The sequence below is a fragment of the Arachis stenosperma genome, chromosome 10 (genome assembly GCF_014773155.1).
Source record: "Arachis stenosperma cultivar V10309 chromosome 10, arast.V10309.gnm1.PFL2, whole genome shotgun sequence".
NCBI lineage: Eukaryota > Viridiplantae > Streptophyta > Magnoliopsida > Fabales > Fabaceae > Arachis > Arachis stenosperma.
Genome location: NC_080386.1, coordinates 114,146,097 through 114,152,006, shown reverse-complemented (window position 1 = coordinate 114,152,006; position 5,910 = coordinate 114,146,097). Strand labels below are relative to the sequence as shown.

General features: G+C 40.9%; 1 non-coding gene across 1 annotated transcript; it reads right to left on the bottom strand.

The window, feature by feature from the left end:
• Positions 1–1,085: 1,085 nt before the first annotated feature.
• On the bottom strand, positions 1,086–1,189 carry LOC130959230 (small nucleolar RNA R71). Its single transcript, XR_009078323.1, has one exon. It is a non-coding gene; the product is annotated as a small nucleolar RNA R71 (small nucleolar RNA).
• Positions 1,190–5,910: the final 4,721 nt, after the last annotated feature.

The window sequence follows — 5,910 nt, the reverse complement described above, 5'->3', positions numbered from 1 at the left end:
ACATTTCAAGTATGTTGCCTTTTTTGTTGAGAAAGGTTTAATGTCTGAATCATATCTTTTAAATTTCTTGTTAGCCAAGTCATTAATTTTAAAAATCAAATTTTTTTTAAATTGTTTTTCAATCATATCTTTTCAATCATATCTCTTTAAGACCATAACTTTTCAATCATATCTTCTTAATCACATATTTTTCAAAATAGTTTTCAATCATATCCTTTTGATTTCTAATTTCAAAATCTTTTTCAAAATCACTTTATTTCTTTCCCAACTTTAATTTTCGAAAATCATCAATCAAATTTTTAAAATTTCTTTTAATTATTTTAAAATCTTTTACTTTAATTTCAAAAATTCTTCCTCTCTTCTCACATCCTTCTATTTATGGACTAACACTCCTCCTCAATGCACAATTCGAACTTTATCCCTCTTGATAAGTTTGAATTCTTCTACCTCCTCCTTCTATTCTTCTTTTCCTCTGACACCTCAAGGAATCTCTATCCTGTGACATAGAGGATTCCATACTTTCTTGTTCTCTTCTCTTTCATATGAGCAGGAGCAAGGACAAAAGCATTCTTGTTGAGGCTGATCCTGAACCTGAAAGGACCTTGAAGCGAAAGCTAAGAGAAGCTAAAGCACTACTCTCTGTAGAGGACCTAACAGAAATCTTCAAACAAGAAGAAGACATGGCAGCCGAAAACAACAACAATGCCAATAATGTAAGGAAGGTGCTGGGTGACTTTACTGCACCTACTCCCGACTTCTATGGGAGAAGAATCTCTATCCCTGCCATTGGAGCAAACAACTTTGAGCTTAAGCCTCAATTAGTTTCTCTAATGCAACAGAATTGTAAGTTCCATGAACTTCCATTGGAAGATCCTCATCAGTTTTTAGCTGAATTCTTGCAAATCTGTGACACTGTCAAGACCAATGGGGTTGACCCTGAGGTCTACAGACTTATGCTATTCCCTTTTGCTGTAAGAGACAAAGCTAGGATATGGTTGGACTCACAACCTAAAGAAAGCCTAAACTCTTGGGAAAAGCTAGTCAATGCCTTCTTGGCAAAGTTTTTTCCACCTCAAAAATTGAGTAAGCTTAGAGTGGAAGTCCAAACCTTCAGACAGAAGGAAGGTGAATCCCTCTATGAAGCTTGGGAAAGATACAAACAATTGATCAGAAAGTGTCCTTCTGACATGCTAACTGAATGGAGCATCATAGGTATCTTCTATGATGGTCTGTCTGAACTGTCCAAGATGTCATTGGACAGCTCTGCTGGAGGATCTCTTTATCTGAAGAAGACACCTGCAGAAGCTCAAGAACTCATTGAAATGGTTGTAAATAACCAATTCATGTACACTTCTGAAAGGAATCCTGTGAACAATTGGACGAATCAGAAGAAAGGAGTTCTTGAGATTGATACTCTGAATGCCATATTGGCTCAGAACAAAATATTGACTCAGCAAGTCAATATGATTTCTCAAAGTCTGTCTGGAATACAAGCTACACCAGGCAGTACTAAGGACGCTTCATCTGAAGAAGAAGCTTATGATCCTGAGAACCCATCAATGGAAGAGGTGAATTACATGGGAGAACCCTATGGAAACACCTATAATCCTTCATGGAGAAATCATCCAAATCTCTCATGGAGGGATCAACAGAGACCTCAACAAGGTTTCAACAACAATAATGGTGGAAAAAATAGGTTTTGCAATGGCAAGCCTTTTCCATCATCTTCTCAGCAACAGACAGAGAATTCTAAGCAGAGCCACTCTGACTTAGCAACCATGGTCTCTGATCTAATCAAAACCACTCAAAGTTTCATGACTGAAACAAGGTCCTCCATTAGAAACTTGGAGGCACAAGTGGGTCAGTTGAGTAAGAAAGTTACTGAACTCCCTCCTAGTACTCTTCCAAGCAATACAGAAGAGAATCCAAAAGGAGAGTGTAAGGCCATCAACATGGCCGAATTTAGAGAGGAGAAAGAGGCAGTGATCGCCACTGAGGAAGACCTCAATGGACGTCCACTGGCCTCCAATGAGTTCCCTAATGAGGAACCATGGGAATCTGAGGCTCACACTGAGACCATAGAGATTCCATTGGATTTACTTCTGCCATTCATGAGCTCTGATGAGTATTCTTCCTCTGAAGAGGACGAAGATGTCACTGAAGAGCAAGTTGCTAAGTACCTTGGAGCAATCATGAAGCTAAATGACAAGTTATTTGGTAATGAGACTTGGGAGGACGAACCCCCTTTGCTCACTAAAGAACTGGATGACTTGACTAGGCAGAGATTACCTCAAAAGAGACAGGATCCTGGAAAGTTCTCGATACCTTGTACCATAGGCACCATGACCTTTAAGAAGGCTCTGTGTGACTTAGGGTCAAGTATAAACCTCATGCCTCTCTCTGTAATGGAGAACCTAGGGATCCTTGAGGTACAAGCTGCAAGAATCTCATTGGAGATGGCAAACAATTCAAGGAAACAGGCTTATGGACTTGTAGAGGATGTCTTGGTAAAGGTTGAAGACCACTACATCCCTGCTGATTTCATTATCCTAGAGACTGGGAAGTGTATGGATGAATCCATCATCCTTGGCAGACCCTTTCTAGCCACAGCAAAGGCTGTGATTGATGTTGACAGAGGAGAATTGATCATTCAAGTGAATGAGGACTTCCTTGTGCTTAAGGCTCAAGGATATCTTCCTATAACCATGGAGAGGAAGCATGAAGAACTTCTCTCAATACAGAGTCAAACAGAGCCCCCACAGTCAAACTCTAAGTTTGGTGTTGGGAGGCCACAACCAAACTTTAAGTTTGGTGTTGAACCCCCACATTCAAACTCTAAGTTTGGTGTTGGGAGGTTCCAACATTGCTCTGAGTATCTTTGAGGCTCCATGAGAGCCCACTGTCAAGCTACTGACATTAAAGAAGCGCTTGTTGGGAGGCAACCCAATGTTATATTTAATCTATTTTCCATTGTTATTTTATGTTTTCTATAGGTTGATGATCATGTGAAGTCACAAAAACAATTGAAAAAGCAAAAACAGAATGAAAAACAGCACACCCTGGAGGAAAAGCTTGCTGGTGTTTAAACGCCAGTAAGGGCAGCAAATGGGCGTTTAACGCCCAGTCTGGCACCATTCTGGGCGTTTAACGCCAGAAAGGGGCATCAGACTGGCGTTTAACGCCAGAAAAGGGCAGCAGCCCGGCGTTTAATGCCAGGATTGGCAGAAAGGGCGTTTTGCACGCCACTTGGTGCAGGGATGAGCTATCCTTGACACCTCAGGATCTGTGGACCCCACAGGATCCCCACCTACCCCACCACTCTCTCTCTTCTTCACCCATTCACCAATCACCTCAATACCTCTTCCCCAAAAACCTCTCACCTATCAAATCCCATCATTCTCTTCACCACTCACATCCATCCTTCATAAAATCCCACAAACCCCACCATCCAAATTCAAACCACTTTCCCTCCTAAACCCACCCTAGATGGCCGAAACATACCCCCCTCTCCACTCCTATATAAACCCATCTTCACTCCTTTATTTTCACACAACCTAAACACTACTTCTCCCCCTTGGCCGAAACACAAAGCCCCCCTCCATCTCCTCTATTTCTTCTTCTTCTACTCTCTTCTTTCTTCTTTTGCTCGAGGACGAGCAAACCTTCTAAGTTTGGTGTGGTAAAAGCGTTGCTTTTTATTTTTCCATAACCATTTATGGCACCTAAGGCCGAAGAAACCTCTAGAAAGAGGAAAGGGAAGGCAAAAGCTTCCTCCTCCGAGTCATGGGAGATGGAGAGATTCATCTCAAGGGTGCATCAAGACCACTTCTATGAAGTTGTGGCCATGAAGAAGGTGATCCCCGAGGTCCCTTTCAAACTCAAAAAGAGTGAATATCTGGAGATCCAACATGAGATCCGAAGAAGAGGTTGGGAAGTTCTTACCAACCCCATTCAACAAGTCGGAATCTTAATGGTTCAAGAGTTCTATGCCAATGCATGGATCACCAAGAACCATGATCAAAGTATGAACCCGGACCCAAAGAATTGGCTTACAATGGTTCGGGGGAAATGCTTGGCTTTTAGTCCGGAAAATGTAAGGTTGGCATTTAACTTGCCCATGATGCAAGGAGATGAACACCCCTACACTAGAAGGTTCAACTTTGATCAAAGGTTGGACCAAGTCCTCATAGACATTTGTGAAGAGGGCGCTCAATGGAAGAGAGATTCAAGAGGGAAGCCAGTTGAACTGAGAAGGCATGACCTCAAGCCCGTGGCTAGGGGATGGTTGGAGTTTATCCAACGCTCAATCATTCCCACTAACAACCGGTCTGAAGCTACTATAGACCGGGCTATGATGATTCATAGCATCATGATTGGAGAGGAAGTAGAAGTTTATGAGGTTATATCCCAAGAACTTTATAAGGTGGCGGACAAGTCCTCTACCTTGGCAAGGTTAGCCTTCTCTCATCTCATTTGTCACCTCTGTAATTCAGTTGGAATTAACATAGAGGGAGACATCATCATTGATGAGGACAAGCCCATCACTAAGAAGAGGATGGAGCAAACAAGAGATCCCACTCATGGACATGAGGAAATTCCTCATCATGAAATCCCTGAGATGCCTCAAGGGATGCACTTTCCTCCACAAAACTATTGGGAGCAAATCAACACCTCCCTAGGAGAATTGAGTTCCAACATGGGACAACTAAGGGTGGAGCACCAAGAACATTCCATCTTCCTCTATGAAATTAGAGAAGATCAAAGAATCATGAGAGAGGAGCAACAAAGGCAAGGAAGAGACATTGAGGAGCTCAAGCACTCCATAAGATCTTCAAGAGGAAGAACAAGTCGCCAACACTAAGGTGGACCCGTTCTTTAATCTCCTTGTTCTTTATTTTTCTGTTTTTCGAAAATTATGCTTTATGTTTTATTTATGTTTGTGTCTTATGATCATTAGTGTCTTAGTGTCTATGCCTTAAAGTTATGAATGTCCTATGAATCCATCACCTTTCTTAAATGAAAAATGTTCTTAATTGAAAAAGAGAAGAATTGCATGAATTTCGAATTTTATAACAGATTAATTATTTTGATGTGGTGGCAATACTTTTGATTTCTGAATGTATGCTTGAACAGTGCATATGTCTTTTGAATTTGTTGTTCATGAATGTTAAAATTGTTGGCTCTTGAAAGAATGATGAAAAAGGAGACATGTTACTGAGGATCTGAAAAATCATAAAAATGATTCTTGAAGCAAGAAAAAGCAGTGAATTCAAAAAAAAATAAGAGCAAGCAGAAAAAGCCAATAGCCCTTTAAACCAAAAGGCAAGGATAATAAAAAGGATCCAAGGCTTTGAGCATCAGTGGATAGGAGGGCCTACAGGAATAACATCCTGGCCTAAGCGGCTAAACCAAGCTGTCCCTAACCATGTGCTTGTGGCATGAAGGTGTCAAGTGAAAACTTGAGACTGAGCAGTTAAAGTCATGATCCAAAGCAAAAAGAGTGTGCTTAAGAACCCTGGACACCTCTAATTGGGGACTCTAGCAAAGCTGAGTCATAATCTAAAAAGGTTCACCCAATTATGTGTCTGTGGCATGGATGTATCCGGTGGTAATACTGGAAAATAGAGTGCTTTGGGCCACGACCAAGACTCATAAAGTAGCTGTGTTCAAGAATCATCATACTTAACTAGGAGAATCAATAACACTATCCGGATTCTGAGTTCCTATAGAAGCCAATCATTCTGAACTTCAAAGGATAAAGTGAGATGCCAAAACTGTTCAGAGGCAAAAAGCTAAAAGCCCTACTCATCTAATTAATACTGATCTTCATAGATGTTTTTGGAATTCATTGTATATTCTCTTCTTTTTATCCTATTGATTTTCAGTAGCTTGGGGACAAGCAACAATTTA